Below are 22810 nucleotides of genomic sequence, written 5' to 3' on the forward strand. Positions count from 1 at the left end.
GATATCTGGAAGATCACGAACTGCCTTGAGCTTGCATGCTTTTCTTATTTGAGAAAAGCTTAGATGTCCCAATATTCTATGCCACAACCAGTTTTCATCTGTTTTTCTTATATAGCATTGTTTTTGTCCTCCTTTGAGTATGTATAAGTTTTTCGGAGTTCTTGTACCTTGATCACGGTCTTTGCTATATCAAGCTCATGAACAACACATCCATTTGATCGAAACACCACTTAATTTCCTTGATCACACATTTGACTGACACTCAACAGGTTATGATTTGAACCACCTACATACATAACATTTCCAGCTTTAACCTTTTCTTTCAAGAAAACAGAACCTTTACCTTTAATGACAGCTGGAGTGTCATTTCCAAATGAGACACCTTTAATGACAGCTGGAGTGTCATTTCCAAATGAGACATTCTTTTCTTTTTCTAAAGAATTATATGAGTGAAGTTTCTCTTTATCACCTATCATGTGTTTGGAGCATCCATTGTCGATGTACCATTGATTTTCTTGTCCTTTTGCATATAAGGCTATACCACATCTTTCTGATTGAGATTCCTTCCTTCTCCATATCTTGGGATTTAATGGCGTTTGCTCCTTTTGAAGTGTTGGCCGAAATTTTCTCCTGCATTCAGATTCTTCATGACCAAAGTTGTTACAAATCGAGCATTCTATTTCATTTTCAAGAGGAGAAAAGTTATTATAGGAACTTTTCTTGATTCCTGTTACACTCCTTTGATTTCGTGCTTCTCTAGTCATGATGGTTTTGTAAGCAACACATTGAGCAGCCTTATGCCCAAATTTATGACATGAAAAACATTGCCCATTAAAGAAGTTTATGTGACCATCGAATCTTTTGACATTGTTTACCTGTTGGTTGTGGCTTCTATTGATATTCATCCTTGGAGTAAATTGAGTATGATTTACCTGATAATTAGTTTTAGGTCTTTGCTGATGATTGACATACTGTTCACTGGTCTTTGCTGCATCAAGATAGATTCTGGTGCAGGTTGACGACTTCTGTGATTGAGATGATTCTTCAGTATTGTTAGCGCTTGAAATTTCACCTCAGGCTGAGAAAGGTAAACCTCAAGGCAACATCAAACCACTTAGCCTCGTAGCTAGCCCTACGGGGCTGGAGAGGGCTCTCTCCGGTCTATCTCGGTGAAATCTTCAATGGATGAGATGACCAATAGGGTAACACTGATTTTAGGCTAGTAAACTAATCAAAAAGGTTGATTTAGGGTTTTTAGGGTTTTTTGGTGGCAAATTGAGGGGATGGCAATTTTGGGTGCGGGGATTGGACACAGTTTCTGCAGGGGGTTCTTTGGGGCGAGGTAGGAGAAAATATTGATGCTTTTGATTGTGGTGGATGGTCAGGAATGACAGGTGAGGAGCTAAGGAGAGCAAACAATAACTTTGAATTCTCCTTAAACAGTAGAAAACATTGAAATTAAACAAACTTAAAAGCAGAGCATGACAGTCATGAATTCTTACTTTAACACTTCGTTTTCTTAATGTGCAGAAGGGAAAGAAAGGAAATGATTCACATAACACACTTACAGATACATAGAGAAACACACCATCAATACATGTAACCACAAGAATCCCAAAGAGGACTGCAAAACCCTGGTCTTCCTTAGCCAAAAATTGCAGAGATACAGTGAATAATACAATGATAGCTTCTCCCTCAAGAGTCCAACCATGAAAATGAGCAAGAAAGTACATAATATAGATGATCTAACCTCTTCCCCTGCCTCCATGGGTCGAGCTCACTATCCTAGGAGCTGTTTCAACCACTTCTAAACTAAGCACTACAAACTAGGCAGTCAAAACAACTTGCCTCTATAAGCTAGGAAACCAATTCATTCATTTAATTTTCACCTTTTTCATGAATGAATCTTCTAGAAGAGGTACATAAGAGTAAAAGTGTCATAAAATTACAATAATTACATCAAAGAGCCTAATAATCCACCCCAAAAAGTCAAACAGGGTCAAACTGGCGTTTTTCTGAGCTGTACACTGAAATCTGGAGAAGTTTGCCTGACGGGTCGCACGCCTCTGCCTGACGGGTTGCGCGCCTTTGGGACCACATTTGGGGCACTTCCAGGTGGCAAAATTGAGCAAGAGTAGGCTTGTTGGAAAGGTCTGTGAATCTACTTTCCAACCCAGCTAGAATTTCTGAATTTGGTGGTCATTTGCCCCTCCAAAATTGCAATCTCCCAAGACTGCTTTCTGCAACTCAAAAATGTGGCAGAAAGTCAATTTTTGCTTGTTTTTTGACTTTCTGGAGGCCCAAAACTTCATAAAATCTCAAGTCCATTGATGAGCATATGTAAATTCTCATGAAAAATCTGGAAATGCTGAGTTTTTGCAAAATGGAGTTGCCGGGATGAAGGGTCGCGCGGGGGGTGAGACCCGTTAATGAGCAAAAACCTGTAAATTGCCTGAAAAATCAAAATTGACCCAAAATTTTCAAAATTTCTTGGGATTTGTGCTGGGAGTCCCCAATAAAGTACCATGCTCAGTCAAAGAGGCTTTGGCCAAAATTTGGAGTGAATCAGGCCTTTTCTGTCGTTTTAGTGCCTTGGCCAACCTCCTTGGATCTGGCGATTGCAATTTTGACATTTCTCTAAAACCATGACACCTGTGCAAAAAGTGAAAGAGGTTTTTCTTCTTTGGTATGTTATGGACAAAAACCTCTCTTAGTTTTCCAAAATTCATCTTTTATTGCTCTGGAACATCATTTGAGTGCGACTTGTCCCGATGTGTGAAACAAGGAATTTTGTCGAAATGGAGCGAAATGAAGGGGATAGGGGGCTTCTAAATTATTGGGGAAATTTTGGGGAGTAGGGAGGGATGTTGGAAAGTAGGGGAAAGTGGAATCTCAGAGATTGAGCGAGGGGAAGGGGTCCAAAAGGGAAAAACACAGGCCAAACCTAGAAAATTGCCAGGTTGTAGCTAGAAACTAGGGTTTGTGCAAAAATGAGAAATTTGGCGGATCTAAGGGATGGGAAGTGTTTAATAAGGTACATGAAGGATAGGGGAAGGTGTATGAACATCTGGATACAAGTTTTGCCGATGATTTGACCGTCCAAGAGAAATTGCCTTCAAAACCCTAGGAGAGGGAAATGACCTTACCTAGGCGCAACTGAAGCATGAACAAGGTGTACAATGACTCATTAGACACTGAGATGATAATGAAAACCCTATGAATGATGATAGACTCAGCTGAATGGTGACATGGACCGACATTTGGACAGCTTTAGAAGGAGTTAAAGCAAACCCTAGACCTAATGCCTAGTGACCAAATTTTGCTTGAAAACTCTTTGAAATGACAAAATTTGACCTTGACACTCTGAGACCACTTTGTAAGAGCATATTTAATCACTGGAGGAAGGCTGGAAAGACTGACACTAACAAGTATATCCAAGACCTGTCTTTACCAGAGCAGAACGCTGAACTTTGATAATTTCATTTAAAGTTTCTGATCCTTTAGCAAATCTAATATTAAGAGATTTTTTCTTCTCAAGATCTTTTCTTAGACCCACAATTTCACATTCTAGATTTTCATTGTGTTTTTCTCTTTCAACAAGTTTGTGTGTCAAAGTATATGATCGTATTCTTTTCTTCTAAACAGATTTTGAGCTTAGTGATTTCTTCATGAAAGTCTTCATCTTCTAATGCATCCAAAAAATCATCATTGTCATAAGCCATGAGAATTCTATAATCTTGTTCAATTTCATCTTCATCACTATTAGATAAACCATCACCATCTTCATGCATAGAGTAACTTCTTCTATTCACAACCTATTTCCTATTTCCTTTTGCATATTCCTTCCCCTTTTCATATTTATCTTTATGAGGACATTTGGCAGCATAATGTCCGACTCTACCACAAGCAAAGCATTTGAAAGGTAGCTTAACTCTGAACCTTCCAGAACCCCGTTGAAGCTTCTTGAAAAATTTTACCTCATCTTCTTCTTCAGAAATGTGTCTTGATTCATTGTTCTCTTCCTTTTCTTTTCCCTTTGCTGATGCTTTAAATGTGGCTTATCTCATATCTAATGGACCTTCTTTTCTCATTTCAAAGGTAGTTAGGATTCCATGAAGTTGAGTCACAGTGATAGTCTGAAGACCCTGTTTTTCTTCTATGGCAGACACTTTTGACTCAAATTTAGAAGACAAAGATCTCAAAATTTTCTCAACTAAAGTAACTTCCTTTATTTCTTCACCCAGATTCTTCATACAATTAACAATCTCATCTATACATTAAAAGTAACTGGTTACACTCTCATCATTATGCATCTTAAGAGTTACATATTGAATTCTGAGAGTTTGAAGCTTAGCACGCTTTACCTGAGAGTCTCCTTCATTAGCTCTGAATGATTTTGTCCCATATTTCTTTCGTTGTCTTGAGCTGCATGACCTTGACAAATTCTGATTCTGACAGACTTCCTAGTAATGTATTGATAGCTTTGGCATTAGTTTCGTGTAAATTCTTACCTGCAGAGTCTGTAGGAACTGCTGTTGGAAATTGATATCATCCTTCCACAATTTCCCAAACATCGGTTCCAAGTGATTGTTTATAGGCTCTGGTTCTTATTTTCCAATATACTAAGTTGCTCCCATTGAAGATTGGTGGTCTAATGGATCCCATGCCTTCGTGTTTATTCATCTTGAAAGATCTACCTTCAAGAAATCAAGCTTCTTCTGAAGGAACTGCTCTAATACCAATTATTGGAAATAATACTGAGAGGGGGGTGAATCAGTATTATCAGATCAATAATTCTATTTCCCAAACATATTTATATACGCTACTTCAGTTAAGTGAACTAGCGTGTAGACGGAACTGTGATTAGAGAAACTAGCGTATATCCAAAAAACTTGTGATTTAGACAGTTTATCATGTGTTGATCTTAAACCAGTACATCGGTAACTTATTAGGCAGTGCAGTAAAAACAAAATAAAGAATCACACATAAGCAACACACATGAACACCAATATTTAAGGTGGAAACCCAATGTTGGTGAAAACCACCTGCTGCTATCGTCTCTATCTTCTTTTAATAATAAGAAAATCTGTTTACAATCTTGTACTTGTGCAGATTCATACCAGTACGCAGGCACCCACCTACAGAAGGCTACAACCTTCTCTCATTTTCCAGCTTCTACTGGAAGGGAGCATCAACCCCCTAGCTCTTGTACTAGCCAATTTGTTTACTTGTACATAGGTACCGACCTACAGAAGGCTACAACCTTCTTTCTTCCTCCAGGGACCACGTTTCATGAATTTTTAGACTGGATACCCCTGGAACACAATACCACAATCTGAAGACCACGTTTCATCCAATTTTCATACTGGACCCATCAAAACTTTTAAACTTAAATTGCATCAACCAACATTCAGTTAATCTGAACAATCAGATCACGGACACCAGAACGCTGTGTTGAACCCAGAAACCTGCATCATCTTTCAGAACCAACTGTAACCTCAAAAACCATGCATCAGAATGTATACGCTACTTGGTTGAACCCAAAATGTGTGTATACGCTACTTCCATTAATCAAACCTGCGTATACCTTCAAAACTACTGCAAATATAAACTTTTGAATCAAGTCTGTACCAACCAATAATATACAGAACATTTACTATCAACTTACAGAACTTTACACAGGCAGATCACTTCTTCTCACTTATACAATCAATCAATCAAATACCAGCCTCCTTATGCATTCAATTTTACATTCAGATCTAAGAAGAATTCATTGACAGACAGCAGTAAAACGACAGAATTTGATTAGATAGATCAGTTAGATCTGGAAAAAATAAATAAATAAATAAAATAAAATAATAAAAAAAAAATTAAAATTAAAATAAAAATAAAAAAAATAAAAAATAAATAAATAAATAAAAATAAAAATAAAAAAATTCCTTTTATATACGCTATTTTAAAGAGTATAACCTACGTGTACATGTGCTTTTGAAGAGACAAACCAACATACATATCTGCAAATATCAACTCATAACTTTGTTGCACTTCTGAACTTCAGACAAACCTAGATCATGACATTTAAAGAATGCACAGCCAGATCTAGCCCAACCAATATCAGATCATCCAATAATAAGTCATTTCAGGTCTCATGATCCTGATCCAACATTGAATTCAAGGTGCACAAAGTATTTCAGATCAAATCACAAACATAGCCCCTGCAACATAAAATATACTTCAGATAGAAGTATTCCTTAGAAACCCATACACTTGCACATAACACTTCATAAGATATTCATTCCTTGTGTATTTAGCCCTTTGATCTTCTCCTCCTTATATACTTAGATCCTTTATCAATACCTCAGACCAAAACCACTTAGGACCAATACCTTGGACCAAATACCTAGGGTCAATACCTCAGACCAAATACCTAGGGTCAATACCACGGACCAAATACCTCGAACCAAAACCTTGGTTTTCCAACATGTATGCGCTTTTCTTCCTGTGGGAGTGTGTGTATACGTATACACTCTTCTTTTTATGTGGACCATCGTGTATACGTTGTTTTGACTAAGTGGACCTGTGTATACTTCTTAAATTGCTTTTCATCAGCCTTTTCCTTTACCTTCTTTATTTTGATCAGTAGACCTTAGTTCCATCTTCCTGTTCTTCTGTACCATTTCCCTATAACCTCTGAATATACTTGTTGTACTATGAGTTGCCTTTTACCAAAACTGAATTGACCTGTGAGTGAGTTTCCGTTAAGGACATCACTTGTATCATAATGCCAACAAAAGAAGCGTTGGGTGTCCAATGCATGATTTCCAAGGGAAAAAAAAGGCTCCAAAGAATTAAATAAGTGAGGATGCAAAACGAATCTACAAAGAATTGAATCGCTTGGGAAGAAACTCATCGATTCAAGGTAATACAAGTAGAACTCATAGATCCTCTCCTCATTCCACTCCCTTTTCTTATGAAGATCATTTTCTTGAACATAAGGTCTATGAAAAACCCCTCCAAGCAACACATTCTTATGTGGAGGATCCAACAGGACACTCCATCCATCTTTCTCATCCAAGAATCAAAATGTTTTGGTTTATATTTTGATAAAAAAAAAAATTCCCAAGCCTAGAGGATTGCCAAGAACATTTCCTTGGATGTTGGTGGAGCCTCGGGAGGCCTATTCTTAGACTGGAATCCTACCCAATTAAATGTATGTGAGATTGATCTACACCCCTTAGTGATTTTTGTATCTTTCCATTTCTTAGGAACAACCCTGCATGGTTTTATTTCAAATGTCCATGGCCCTCAGATTTAGGCATGTAAGATAAAAATGCTGCAACACCTTATCACCCTCCAATCATCATTGGGTTTGCAAAAATGGATAATAGGCGGAGATTTCAATATGATCACCAATATAAAAGATAAAAAAGGAGGTAGGAGAACTTTGGAGGTAGAGTCACAAGAATTCAAAAAATTCATTGAGGAGAATGATTTAATATTTCTTCAAACTACTAATGGACTATACACATGGAACAAAAAAAGAGGAGGCAAGGCTCAAATCTCTTCATGCCTTGATTGATTTCTAGTCTCAAAAATTCTCATCACAACTAGACAAAAAATCATGACCAAGATCCTCCTAGTTGCAGGGTCTAACCATTGGCCCATTTGTATGGCCTTACTGAATCTATGGAAATCTCTCAAGAAACCATTCAGATTCGAGAAATTTTGACTCATTGATGCCTCCATCATCTCCAAGTTTCAATCTCGGTGGGATTGCATCGGATCCAAAGAGGGATCTAAGATGTATATCTTCCAATAAAATCTCAAACAAATTAAAATTCATATTAAAATTGGAACAAAGGGGAGTTCATAAATATATTCCAAGAGAAGCACAGACTTGAAAAGGAAATGTAAAATATGCAACAAGACATCATCACCAATGGTAGGACCAAAGACTCAAAGGACCATGAAGTTGCCTTGGTCTCCAAACTGGAAGAATGCTACAAACAAGAAGAAATATATTGGAAGCAAAAGTCCAAAATCAATTGGCTCAAAGAACGAGAAGAAAACACCTCCTTCTTCCAACGCTCAACCATCCAAAACAAGTCTAATAAAAATATCACCTCATTTCAATTGGATAATGTGACCACATCAAAACCCAAGAAGAAATAGAGGATGCCCTAGTGCACTTCTACTCAAATATTCTCATTGATCCCTTGCCCTGCCAACTAGTTGCAATTAACAAGATCACAACCAACATTCCCAAGTTAGTAACGAAGGCCCACAATAAAGATATGACAAGGCTGATCTCTTGTGATAAATTCCAAAATGTTATGAATCAAATGATAGAAGGTAAAGCTCCTGACCCTGATGGCTTCATAGTCTTCGTCTTCAATCATTGTTGGCATTGTTGACTCTCGTTGACTTTGAAGACCTTGAATTGCTTAAGGAAGGATCTCTTGGAAAACTGACACGTGCAAGGAAGCTAGGGTTTCTATTGTTCCTAGGGGTCAAAGTTGCAGATTTGAAGTAGAGGGTCGGAAATATGAAGTGGAGCATATTGGAAGATATTTGAGCTTTGTTGACTTGGTCAATCTTTGACTTGTTTGAAGGATATTCTTGGAGGGATGATTTGGTTCTTGAAGGAGGTTTTTAATTTGGTGTTAGGGTCTTGTTTTTCTCATTTGATCAGATTCTATAAGAAGAGAATAATTTCTTTTGGGTTTTCCCCTTGGATGGGTTTTTCCCTAGATTGGAGCCTAATTATTTTTTCCATTTTCTTTATTGTTTATACTCTTGAGAACTATTTGATGAAAATAATCTAATTAAGAACAAGAATAAAACACAGGTTCACAATATTTTATCAAGGTTATGGAGAATTGAATTAATAGTTTCCCTACTAAATTCTCCAACATGGTATTATAGCTAAGGTGAAGAAGAGAAGGTAGCGTAAAGATCATCTTGTTAACATAAGAGGGGAATCATTTGAAAAAGGAAACAAGGAAAGACGAAGAAGACCTATTGACCTAGAAGGAAGGCAACTACATCAAGCTTCCATTGAAGACCTCATCATCTTAAGAAGGAACAAGCTATCATTTAAGGAAGGAAGGAGGGAAAATCTCTTGTTGAATGCCCTTTAGTACACTCCATCATCTTAAAGAAAAGGGAAGCATCAAATAATATTGGAATCAACATCCACTCTTTGAAGCTATTTGAAGACACTATTGTTGAAGGCATCCTAGAAGTAATCATTCTAGGGCATCTTTGAAGTCTCTTTTGAAGGTCTTCAAAGCATCAAGATAGTTGAAGACATTATCAAGAAGAACACTCATTTAACAAGTATCATATTGTATTATATGTCTCTACCTAGAGATAAAATAGCTACATTTTGCAAGGAAAGCAACAAGCTCATTGGATCAACAAATTTCCTAGCATGGAAGAAGAGGATTGACTTGGTTCTCACTAAAAATGAAGTCATGGAATATGTTCTAGGTGAAGTTACTCTACTAGACAAAGAGAAGACTCAAGAATTGGAAAAATATAAGAAGGGAGAAGTGAGGGCACAAAGGATCAGTATTTAATCTATAAAGGATAATCTTGTTCCCTTTCTTGCTTATTTGAAGACATCTAAAACTATGTATGATAAGTTGGTGAATTTGTACTCTATAAGTACACCAAGTCAAAATATTTCTTTGAAGAATCAACTATATATAATAATGAAGTAAAAGGATGAAGACATGAGAACTTATGTCATGAATATATCACAAATAAGGGACCAATTTCAAGGGCTTGGGGAAGTTTATGATTCATAAATGACTACTTGTGTATTAAATTCCTTGCCACTTGAGTGGAGCAGTTTTACTACTAGTGTCTACTCAAGAAAAGATACCACTCCCATTGATGAATTATGGGCTCAATGCATCTTGAAAGAAACAAGGATAAAGGAAAAGGATGATACTGAATCAAATGAGAAGTCTCAAGCCTTTGTTGTAAAATCCGAGAAGAAAAAGAAAGGGAAGTTGGGAAAATCTAAAGGAAAACTAAATATGTCCAAGGTGCAATGCTTTAGTTGCAATGGATATGGACATTTTAAGAGGGATTGTCGAAAAAAATCTCAAAATACGAAGAACAACAAAATAAAGGAAAGAAGTGGAGCTCACATAGTTGAAGAAAAGGAAGAACCTAAGAAGAAGTTGAAAGGAGAAGATACCAAAGATATTTACTATTGAAAGAGCTCCATTTCTACCAGGTTTATGTAATTTTTTTCTTTATTTGATTAGAAAGTAGAAGTTAGAGCAGCATGCAGCATTACATTCTCTATAAGAGATTTTATTTTTCTATCATCATGAAACAAAGCATGGAATTATAGAATAAAGAATATGATAGTAGAGAAATTAAAGTCTACATGATCAATTTGCTTTGGAAGAAGTCACCTAGCTAATAAAAATGAGAAGACTTGAACCATCTTACACATCATAGTTCATCCAAGAATTTTATAACATAATGTTAGAGGTAGTCATTTTTCAAGAAGGATAATCAAGATCGTCCAATAAGAACAATCATTTAGGAAGGTTCTTGGAAGAAGCATTATAGTATGTATTCCATCTAGTCTTGAAGGATGAAGGAATGGTGATGGTAAAGTTACAATTTGAGAGGCATAATTAAAGTCTTTCTCCTATTAAGGGAAACTTATCCTTGATAAGGAAAGAATCAATCTCATTCAAGAAAGGATGGCTAGATGATCAAAGGTATGCATGTCTTCAGTTACTTCATGTATACAAGAATCTTGCAGAAATAATTGGTCATAAGAATATGCTCAATAACATAAGCATGTGAAGGTTTCAAAGCAATTACTCAACACTTGGAAAAATAAGTTTGGCATGCTTTTGAATGGTCAAGGATAAACACTCTTCCACAAGATGAAATGACTTAGATATGATGATAATGATCAACATCGAATATGGTTTCCTAAAGAAAAAAAGAGAGTTGATAGTGACAACTCTAAGGAAGAAGAAATTTGAGCTTGATGGTCCGTTTGTTCCATGAGCACTTTGATTACAGGTGGTTATCATGGAGAAGGATCTTTGGTAAAATATAAAGATAGACCATGTGAAAGAATGTTGATATTAGAAGTAAGTATAATTCTTAGAGGCTATCATATTGAGGTAATTTTTATATTAATGTATTGGTTTTGGGTTATTAGGCTGATATATATTTTTTATACCTGGAAGGGTATTGCAAAAAATTCATAATGGAAGTTGAGCCAAGTATATCTACAATTGTTGGTTTTAAACTCAATCTAATGAACAGATGGGTTGAGTGAATGGTTTTGGTAATCCTTGAAGGATTGTGTTGCTAATATGTTTACATCATCTTGGGATTAAGAGGTAGTAGTACAAAGAGATAACCCAATGTGCATGTTTTGAGGATCACATTCATATTTAGAGGAATTTATGACTAAGATCTGTTGGCATTATGATACATATGTTGTACTTGATGGAAACCCACTCATCTCAAATGATAAATTATAGTGTAGCAAAGTTCACGCACTTTCATGAAGATAAAAGTTTCTTTCATGAAAAAAAAAAGTTTCCTTCATGTAGAGAAAAGTTCACGCACTTATATGCAGAGAAAAGTTTATTTCATGTAGAGAAAAGTTCACGCACTTTTATGCAGAGAAAAGTTTATTTCATTTAGAGAAAAGTTCACGCACTTTTATGCAGAGAAAAGTTCACGCACTTTTATGCAGAGAAAAAGTTCACGCACTTTCATGAAGAGAAAATTTCACGCACTTTCATGGTTGGCTCATGGTATTAGTCCGATAGTTTTTGATCCTATGGTTTTGGTCCGTGGTATTGCATCCAAAAGTGTTGATCTCATGCACTTTCATGGTTAGTTCATGGTATTAGTCCTATAGTTTTTGATCCTATGGTTTTGGCTCATGGTATTGCATCCAAAAGTGTTGATCTCACGTACTTTCATGGTTGGTTCATGGTATTAGTCCAACAGTTTTTTGATCCTATGGTTTTGGACCGTGGTGTTGTGGAAGGCCTAAGACTATAAAAGAGGAAGGAGATCATTTGGAAAAGGATCATCAAATGAATTGAATATCTAATAAGTGCTAGATCTGAAATATTTGTGATTGGGTTATGGTGCAGATCTGGATCTGAATGAAGGAGGAACATAAGCGCATAAAGAAGGATAAGTTCTTTTGATGGGTCATAATCTTTACGCTTGAATAATAGTATCTTTGCATGATTTTGATCTGTTATATGAGGTGCATGCTTGATCTATAAACCTGACAATCTGGGTTAATTAGTGTCTGAATATTTGAAAGAAGGAATTATCCTTTATAGATCTGCACGCAGGTTTCAGGTTGTTGAAGTAGCGTATATCTTTAAATTATGATCTAGCTGCCTCTATCTATTGCTGCAGTATTCTGGGTTCAGAATTTGGTGTGTGGTTACTGTTACTGTGTTCTGGGTACAACTGTCAGAGAAGTGTTTACTTGATTCAGTGCTAATTGGGAAAGGAGATTGTTTGATGCAAATATACTTGATGATTGATTGATGTTCATGGATCCAGTCTGAAAATTTATGAAACGTGGTCCCTGGAAGAAAGAGAAGGTTGTAGCCTTCAGTAGGCCAGCACCTACGTACTAGTATCTTGGCTAGTACAAGAGCTAAGGGGGTTGTAGCTCCCTTCTAGGAGAAGCTGGAGAACGAGAGAGGGTTGTAGCTCTCTGCAGGTTGTAGCCTACGTACTGGTAAAGGACTGCACCAATACAAAATCATTGTAAAAGGAATTTCTAATTGAAAGAAGATAGAGACATATTGCAGCAGGTGGTTTTCACCCACATTGGGTTTCCACCTTATATCTGGTGTTCTTTTGTGTGACTATTTGCTTTTCTTGTTCCTGCTCATTATTTTATGATACTGACATACAAAGTAATGATCAATATTTGAAGAATTATTCAAAGTATAAATAAGGAATATAGATTGATAAGAATTTGATAATACTGATTCACCCCCCCCTCTCAGTATTATTTCCAACAATTGGTATCAGAGCAGGTCCTTCTGAAGAAGCTTGATCGCTTGAAGGAAGATCTAACATCATGAGCAACTACGAGAGGGAAGCATCAATCAGGCCACCGATTTTTGATGGAACAAACTTCGTATATTGGAAGGTAAGAGTTACTTCCTATCTTCAATCTTTGGGTACAGAAGTATGGGACATTATAGAAACAGGGTATACTTTTCCATCAGCTACTCCTACAGATTCAGCTGAGAAGAAGAAATATGAAACAAATGCAAAGGCGGTTAATACTCTTCTAGGATGTCTATCTCAATCTGAATTCGTGAAGGTTATGCAATATAAATCCGCAAAAGAAATATGGGACAAGATTGTTTTGAGCTACGAAGGAGATGAACAGGTAAAACGTGCAAAACTTCAAACCCTCAGGATTCAGTATGAGAATCTCATAATGTATAATGATGAAAGTGTGGCTAACTATTTCCTTCGGGTAGATGAGATTGTTAATTGTATGAAAAACTTGGGTGAAGAAATAAAAGAGGCTGTTGTGGTTGAAAAAGTCCTAAGATCATTGTCCCCCAAGTTTGAATCTAAAGTGTCTGCAATAGAAGAAAAGGAAAATCTACGAACTCTTACTATGTCTCAGCTACACGGAATTCTAACTGCTTATGAAATGAGAAAAGGAGGTCCATCAGACAGGAGAGAAGTTGCTTTTAAGGCTTCAGGCAAAGGAGACTACTATGAATCAAGTCACGTGCCAGAAGAAGAAGAAGAATCAAATTTTGTCAGAAATCTTCAACGGGGTACTGGAAGGTTCAGAGGTAAGCTACCTTTTAAATGTTTTGCTTGTGGAAGAGTAGGTCATTATGCTGCCAAATGTCCTCATAAGGATAAGATTGAAAAAGGAAAGGAACCTGCCAGATGGAACAAGAAACAGAATGCAAATAAGAAAAGCTACTACACTCATGAAGACAGTGATGGTCTATCAAATAGTGATGAAGATGAACGAGGTAATGACTATAAACTCTTAATGGCATTTGAAGATGATGATTACATGGATGCTATATATGTGGATAGTTTTTATGAAGATATTTCTAGACTTAAGACATGTATAGAAGAAAAGAATATGATCATTGATACTCTACAATTTCAAATTGATGAAAAAGAAAAATATCTTGAAAAGTTAGAAGGTGAAATTCTTGGCCTTAGAAAAGAAATTGAGAAAACAAAGGCTATTAATCTTAAGTTTGTCAAAGGATCTGAAACTCTGGATGAGATCATCAATGTACAGCGTTCTCCGCTAAACAAGACAGGTCTGGGGTATAATGGAGAAACATCTCAAGCATCCACCTCAAAGAATTATCTTGATGCAGCAAGAAGGAATGAGAAAAAGCACAATGGAGATCACCAGGTAAAGCAGGGACGAATTACATCAAGAACGAACAAAGACTATCAGGTAAACCAGGGGCAATCTGTCTTAAGGATGAACAAAAGCTACAACCAGCCATAGGTAAAATCTTCTCAATTTGCTTCAAGAATGGATGACAATAGAAATTACAATCATTTGGCTGGTAGATTTGATAATCGCAGAAGTTTCTTCAATGGGAAATGTTTCTCTTGCCATAACTTTGGTCACATAGCAGCTCAATGTGTTGCATATAAAACAATCATGACTAGAGAAGTTCAAAAACAAAGAAGTATGATCGGGATTAAAAAAAGGACCTATAACAACTTTTCGGCTCTTGAAAATGAAGTTGAATGTTCTATTTGCAGTAACTTTGGTCATGAAGATTCTGAATGCAGGAGCAGGTTTCAGCAGACAAAGGAACAAGCCTCAAGCACCAGAACATGGAGAATAAAGGAACCACAAACAGAAAGATGTGGGATAGCATTTTATGCAGAAGGACAAGAAAATCTATGGTACATTGACAGTGGATGTTCGAAACATATGACAAGTGATAAAGAAAAACTTGAATCATATTCTGCTTTAGAAAAGGGAAAGAAAGTCTCTTTTGGAAATGATACTCCTGCAGCTATAAAAGGAAAAGGCACTGCTCAGTTAAAAGAAAAGGTCAAAGCTGGAAATGTTTTGTATGTTGATGGATTGAAGCATAATCTTCTAAGTGCCAGCTAGATGTGTGATCAAGGAACCGAGGTGATATTTAGATCAAACGGATGTCGTGTTCGTGATATTGATACAGGTGAAACAGTGATCAAAGGTAGAAGAACTCCAAATAATCTATACATATTTGAAGAAGGACAACAACAATGCTATTTGAGCAAGGATGATGAACACTGGTTATGGCACCGGAGGTTGGGGCATCTAAGTTTTTCACAAATAAGGAAAGCATGCAAATATCAGGCAGTTCGTGGTCTTCCAAATATCAAAATTCTAGACAACACCATATGCAAATCATGTCAGTTTGGAAAGCAAACCAGAACTAACTTTCCAGAGAAGGAAGGATCAACTAGCATGCCTCTTGAGCTAGTCCATACAGATGTATGTGGTCCATTTAGGAAAAGGACACCTCGAGGAGAAGAATACTTGATATTATTCATTGACGATTTCTCCAGGTTTGTTTGGTTAGGAATTATGAAGCACAAAGACGAAGCATTCGAGAAATTCAAATCTTTCAAAGCCTTGGTTGAAAATGAATCAGGTTACAAAATTAAGTGCCTCAGGTTTGACAAAGGTGGGGAGTTTACCTCAAATGAATTTTTTGATTTTTGTGAAGAACATGGGATAAGAAGAGAATTCTCTACAGCTAGAACTCCTCAGCAAAATGGAGTGGTGGAAAGGATGAACAGAACAGTCCAACAAATGGCTCGTGCTATGCTGGATGAGTCTGGAACTCCCGCAACTTTCTGGGGTGAAGCCGCATATGCTGCGGTTGTTATTCTCAACAAAACAAATGTCCGAGTGAACAGCACTCAAACTCCTCATGAGCTCTGGTATGGTGAGACTCCTTCGGTAAAGCACTTCAAAATATTTGGGAGCAAATGCTATATTAAGGATACTGATGAGCAACTTGGCAAACTTGAACCTGAGCAGATGAAGGCATTCTTCTTGGTTATTCTCCACACAGCAAAGCATATAAGTGCTACAATAAAAGACTTGGAAGAATTGTTGACAGCATTGATGTAGTGGTTGATGAAAAGGGATACATTCCTAGGCAAGTAAATCATGAAAATATCGAAGAAGATGAAGACTACCCTCAAAGACAGAATGATGAAGAAGAAGAACCTCAAGAAGCACCAGAGGAACAGATAAGGATAGAAGAGAAGACTCCATCCCGGTACGTTCAGAAGAATCATCCAGAATCTCAGATTTTGGGGCAGAAAGAAGCAGGTGTACAAACAAGAAGAACAATTGCAGAAGCTTCAAGCTATTTGGCATTACTCTCCTCCACTAAACCACAAAATGTAAAAGAGGCATGCAAAGATGAATGTTGGGTCAAAGCAATGGATGAAGAACTTGAGTAGATCGAAAAGAACAACACTTGGGAGTTGGTTCCTAGACCAAAGGACAAGAATGTTATAGGGACAAAATGGGTCTTCAAAAATAAGTTGAATGAAAATGGGAAAGTAATTAGAAACAAGGCAAGACTTGTTTGTAAAGGGTATGCGCAGCAAGAAGGAATAGATTTTGAGGAAACTTTTGCTCCTGTTGCAAGACTTGAGGCCATCCGAATGTTCCTTGCTCTCTCAAGCTTTCAAAAGTTCAAAGTATTTCAAATGGACGTGAAATCAGCCTTTCTGAATGGAGACTTAGAAGAAGAAGTATACATTGAGCAGCCAAATGGTTTCATTCTTGGAAATGATCCAAATCTTGTATGTAGATTGAAAAAGGCTCTCTATGGTCTTAAACAAGCTCCAAGGGCTTGGTACTATCGTTTGGACAAATATCTTCATCAACAAGGTTTTTCAAAAGGATCAGCAGATAGCAATCTTTATATAAAAATTGAAAATGACAAATTGCTAATACTTGTTGTGTATGTAGATGACATTATCTTTGGCAACAATGAAGAATCTATGAGTCAAAGATTTGCCTTGGTGATGCAGAAAGAATTCGAAATGTCCTTGTTTGGAGAATTGACATATTTTCTTGGCCTGCAAATCCAACAAAAGGAAGGAGGGATCTTCTTGTCTCAAACCAAGTATCTCAAGCAGATTTTGAAGAAATATGGCATGGAAGATGCAAAACCAGTATGTACACCCATGGTCACAGGATGTAGCCTCAGTGCAAATGATGAATCAGCAATAGTACATCAACCAACCTACAGATCTATGATTGGAAGTCTACTTTATTTGACAGGTACCCGACCAGACATCATGCATGCAGTGGGAATAGTTGGAAGATTTCAGGAAAATCCAAAGGAAACTCATCTTCAGGCAGTAAAGAGAATCTTCAAATATCTTCAAGGGACTCAAAATTATGGCTTATGGTATCCTAGAGATATAGATCTCACACTTCATGCTTATACTGATGCAGATTGGGCCAGAAGCATGGATGACAGGAAGAGCACAAGTGGTGGTGCATTCTTTATGGGTTCCAGATTAGTATCTTGGTTCAGCAAGAAACAGAGTTCGATTGCCTTGTCTACAGCTGAAGCAGAATATGTTGTTGCTGCATCTTGCTGCACTCAACTCCTTTGGATGATGCAGACCTTGCAGGATTTTCAAATCACTTGTACACCACCCATCTCCATCTTATGTGATAATACAAGTGCAATCAGCATTTCAAAGAACCCAGTCATGCATTCAAAAACCAAGCACATACCAATCAAGTATCACTTTCTCCGGGAACAAGTGCTTGAACAAAAGCTCAAGTTGGAGTATGTTCCTTCTAAGGAACAGGTTGCTGATATACTCACCAAACCATTGCCTAGGGAGACCTTTGAATACCTCAGACAAAAGCTGGGGGTTGTTGATGCATCATCTTGTTGTTGAATCTCTTCTGATTGTTGGTTGTACGCAAGGTTCATCTGAAGTATATGCGTACATGTGCTGGGTTGCGGATTGGTCAAAGATCGAATGGCACAGGTTCAGGGGGAGCATATCATGCATTGTTGGCATTATGGAGGAAGTACAGAAGGAGATCATGGATGTTGGTCTGAATATTGCTGCAATACGTCTCTATCTCTTTCATGGTCATTTATGGTGTTTGATGGATTATGGTTCTTCTTTGCAGATCTGGTTTATAGTCAGGGGGAGCATGTTCTTAGGGGGAGCATAACCCTTTGCCCTTGATGTCAAAGGGGGAGAATGATTGGTTGTTGTTGCCATCAAGTCCAAAGGGGGAGATTGTTGGCATTATGATACATATGTTGTACTTGATGGCAACCCACTCATCTCAGATGATAAATTATAGTGCAGCAAAGTTCACACACTTTCATGAAGATAAAAGTTTCTTTCATGAAGAAAAAAAGGTTTCCTTCATGTAGAGAAAAGTTCACGCACTTATATGCAGAGAAAAGTTTATTTCATGTAGAGAAAAGTTCACGCACTTTTATGCAGAGAAAAGTTTATTTCATGTAGAGAAAAGTTCACGCACTTTTATGCAGAGAAAAGTTTATTTCATGTAGAGAAAAGTTCACACACTTTTATGCAGAGGAAAAGTTCACGCACTTTTATGCAGAGAAAAAGTTCACGCACTTTTATGCAGAGAAAAAGTTCACGCACTTTCGTGAAGAGAAAATTTCACGCACTTTCATGGTTGGCTCATGGTATTAGTCCGACAGTTTTTGATCCTATGGTTTTGGTCCGTGGTATTGCATCCAAAAGTGTTGATCTCACGCACTTTCATGGTTGGTTCATGGTATTAGTCCTATAGTTTTTGATCCTATGGTTTTGGCTTGTGGTATTGCATCCAAAAGTGTTGATCTCATGTACTTTCATGGTTGGTTCATGGTATTAGTCCAACAGTTTTTTGATCCTATGGTTTTGGATCGTGGTATTGTGGAAGGCCTAAGACTATAAAAGAGGAAGGAGATCATTTGGCAAAGGATCATCGAATGAATTGAATATCTAATAAGTGCTAGATCTGAAATATTTGTGATTGGGTTATGGTGCAGATCTGGATCTGAATGAAGGAGGAACCTAAGCGCATAAAGAAGGATAAGTTCTTTTGATGGGTCATAATCTTTATGCTTGAATAATAGTATCTTTGCATGATTTTGATCTGTTATATGAGGCACATGCTTGATCTATAAACCTGACAATCTGGGTTAATTAGTGTCTGAATATTTGAAAGAAGGAATTATCCTTTATAGATCTGCACGCAGGTTTCAGGTTGTTGAAGTTGCGTATATCTTTAAATTATGATCTAGCTGCCTATGTCTATTGCTGCAGTATTCTGGGTTCAGAATTTGGTGTGTGGTTACTGTTACTGTGTTCTGGGTACAGCTGTCAGAGAAGTGTTTACTTGATTCAGTGCTAATTGGAAAAGGAGATTGTTTGATGCAGATATACTTGATGATTTATTGATGTTCATGGATCCAGTCTGAAAATTTATGAAACGTGGTCCCTGGAAGAAAGAGAAGGTTGTAGCCTTCAGTAGGCCAGCACCTACGTACTAGTATCTTGGCTAGTACAAGAGCTAAGGGGGTTGTAGCTCCCTTCCAGGAGAAGCTGGAGAACGAGAGAGGGTTGTAGCTCTCTGCAGGTTGTAGCCTGTGTACTGGTAAAGGACTGCACCAGTACAAAATCATTGTAAAAGGAATTTCTAATTGAAAGAAGATAGAGACATATTGCAGCAGGTGGTTTTCACCCACATTGGGTTTCCACCTTATATCTGGTGTTCTTTTGTGTGACTATTTGCTTTTCTTGTTCCCGCTCATTATTTTATGATACTTAGTGGGCTCCAGTATTGTAGCAATAATGCTACAACTCCTGGGGCTTCCTATCTCTAATTTTATCAACCCGGTAGTTCGTACAAACTTGGAAGCGACGGTGCTGTATGCACAAGTACTAGCTCTTGTCGCAGCTGTCACTTGGTCAGCTGGCACAAGTCCGCTAGGGCTCAAGCCAACTTCTATATGCTCTCAGAAGAAGCTTTCTAAATGATGGACGAAGGCGATCTCAAAGGAAATTAATCTACTTTGCAAAAATGAACTGAAAGCCAACCAAAACATGGAAACCCTAGTAAACCTTAATCTGACTAGCTTAATCTCTATGATGCAATGGTGGGAGTGCAAGTGTCTAAGAATGATGCCATTACTGTTAGTGATATGAAATGCATGAACTTAAACTACTTCCATTGAAAAGAACATTGTTTTTGTGTTTTTGCTTAAGTGGTTGGAGTGATTATGGTTTTGTTTCTTATTAGGGTTTGGCTGTGCAGAGGTGGTGCGAAGGGAGAGAAAGCTTGGGAAAGGTCAGGAGGGCTAGGAGAGGTCCCAGGGAATCCCTAGCATCAGTCCACAGAAGTCCACAATGTTCAGGTGCTCAGCAACTGAGTTTGCAGGCTTCTACAGGATGTCTGCAAGGGGATCCTACAGGAAACTCAGGAATTCTACAGGAAGTCTGCTAACTTCTACAGGATGTTCTACCGTGGGAGTTTTGGGTGATGGTGAAGTGATGGAGCGGTATGGGTGGATAGGTAAGATGGAGATGGAGCTCGTGATGGCTCAGGGGTAGAGAAATAAGATGGAGAAAGAGTGCACGAAGTTGGTTGGTTGATAGAAGGATGGAAGAAACGAAAGGTCAAGAAAATGGAGCTACGTGGGAAATGGAAGAGTTGGAAGGTAAACGAGCTGAACAGAGGTCGAGTAGGTGGCTTTAGGCGTGGTTAAGAAGAAGAAGAAGGAAATGGAATGATACTGAGCAGTGTAAATAAAACAAATTGCTTATGTCTTGCACCAAAAACGAGAATCCATTAACCTGTGCTATTAAACCAATGAACAACAATGTAAATCGTGAAGAGAAGTCGTGCATGGAGTTGGAATGAAGAGGTATGGCTCAAGATCAGAGTGCATGGATGGATCTATGATTAAAATGACTGTGTTGCAGCTTGCATGAAAGTAAAAGACTGTGTTTTTTGGTGGTTGGTACAGACTGCACCCCAATCTCTAAACAGAGATGGCAGTGAAGGCACTATCAACCTTTTCTTAGAGCTCCAATGAATTACAATCCTCCTATTCTAATCTAAGCAACTAAAAGCAATTTAACCATAAGCTAATCCTACTCAATCTCATTAAAGAAATCAAATCAGCAGACTGTGTTCTTGAAATGCAAGTCAAAACAAAGAAACAAAGTGTTGGAAAGAAAGGCAAATAACACTACAAAGAAGAGGAGGTCTATTGCTCTCAGGTTGGGCCCTAACCTGAGAGCTATAGCTCCCTTAAAAGCTCAGAATTAGATCCAAATCTTCTTGCCTTTATTCATAATCAAGAGTCTAATGTCATGCCAAAACTGGCTTACAAAAAAACAAACACCGAGCTGTAGCTCGTGCTCAGAAATTACAATATTAGTTCAAAAGTTCAAAAAGCTCCTATCAAAGGCTACGGCCTTCATATTTATACACAATGAAGATCAAGCTGGCTTCCTCCATTCGTGGAGCTTGGCTGTCCAACTGAAAGTCAAACTGCTGAGCCTGTAGAATCCGTTGGCTGCCTTTAAGCTCGGTGGGGAGAGCTGTTGGAGCTCGGAGTTAAGGTGAAAATCACGAGGAAGGTCATCAAGATTGTGGACAACCTCCCTATGAACCCGCAATGTCACCTTTGTTGTCTCCTTGTCTCTATTTGCGTGGTCTTTTGCTCTCTTTAATGCCAAAAACCTGAAATCATCATGTATTAGCCACATAGATATAATGCCTGCCCTTCTTCCTACAAATAACACGAATATACAAAGAAATGAATGCATAAGTGATAAAAGATGAATGGTTGAGCAAGGTAAGTAGGCCAAATGAGCCCAAATTGTACCAAAAATTGGGGTTCATCATCACCCCCTAGCTAAAATATTTGCTCATCCTTGAGAAACTTTGCTCCAGCTCCTTGTCCTTGGCCGAGAACTAGGGCCCGGAACATGCTCTTCCTTTCCTGTTCTTGGTGGCCCTGCCTCTTCTGCCCCTGGCGGTGACGAGGGTGGCGCTTCTTCCCTCTTTTCTGTTTCCTTGAGCCGGGCTTCGGAAGCCGATTGGCCTATCCTTCGTGTCCAGGTAGTTATTTTTGGGCTTCCCCTCTCGGGGGTGGCCGATGTTTTAGAGGGGGATCTCTCACTGGGTGAAGTAGGGACACCCCCTAAAATGGTTTGGCTGCTGGGTGGAGGCTGCGGCTTGCCCGTTTTTATTCTCTTACTTCTCCTAGCTTCAAAAGGTAGAGGGATCTCCCTCTCTCTCTTCTCCTTTGGCTTTGGAGGTGTACTGAGGGCGGCCAGCGCAGCTGCTGCCTCCTTTTCGAGAATGCCAGCCTTCTCTTTCTTGCGTTTTGCTTTCCCAGGGCTCCCTGTAGAGGGCCCCTTCCTTTCTGATTTCGGGCTTCCTGTAGAAGACCCTGCTTTACCCACTTTCGGGCCTCCTGTAGAAGACCCTTTCTTTACCAATTTTGGGCTTCCTGTAGAAGACCCTGTTTTGACCAATTTCGGGCTTCCTGTAGGAGACCCTTTCTCTGTTTTCGGGCTTCCTGTAGAAGCCTGTTTCTGCTTTCCTGTAGACACAGGTGTCACCACCTTTGCTTGCTTTGCTACATGGGTTTTGCTTTTTGGTTTGGTTGCGGGTGCTGATGAGGTACTTGGGCTGATGTGGACCATCTCAGCTTTGTCCGTTCTGCTCTGCAACCTC

This window comes from Pinus tabuliformis, chromosome 9 (genome assembly GCF_031772625.1).
Source record: "Pinus tabuliformis cultivar Carrire ecotype Pingquan chromosome 9, CPIR1, whole genome shotgun sequence".
In the NCBI taxonomy this organism is placed as follows: domain Eukaryota; kingdom Viridiplantae; phylum Streptophyta; class Pinopsida; order Pinales; family Pinaceae; genus Pinus; species Pinus tabuliformis.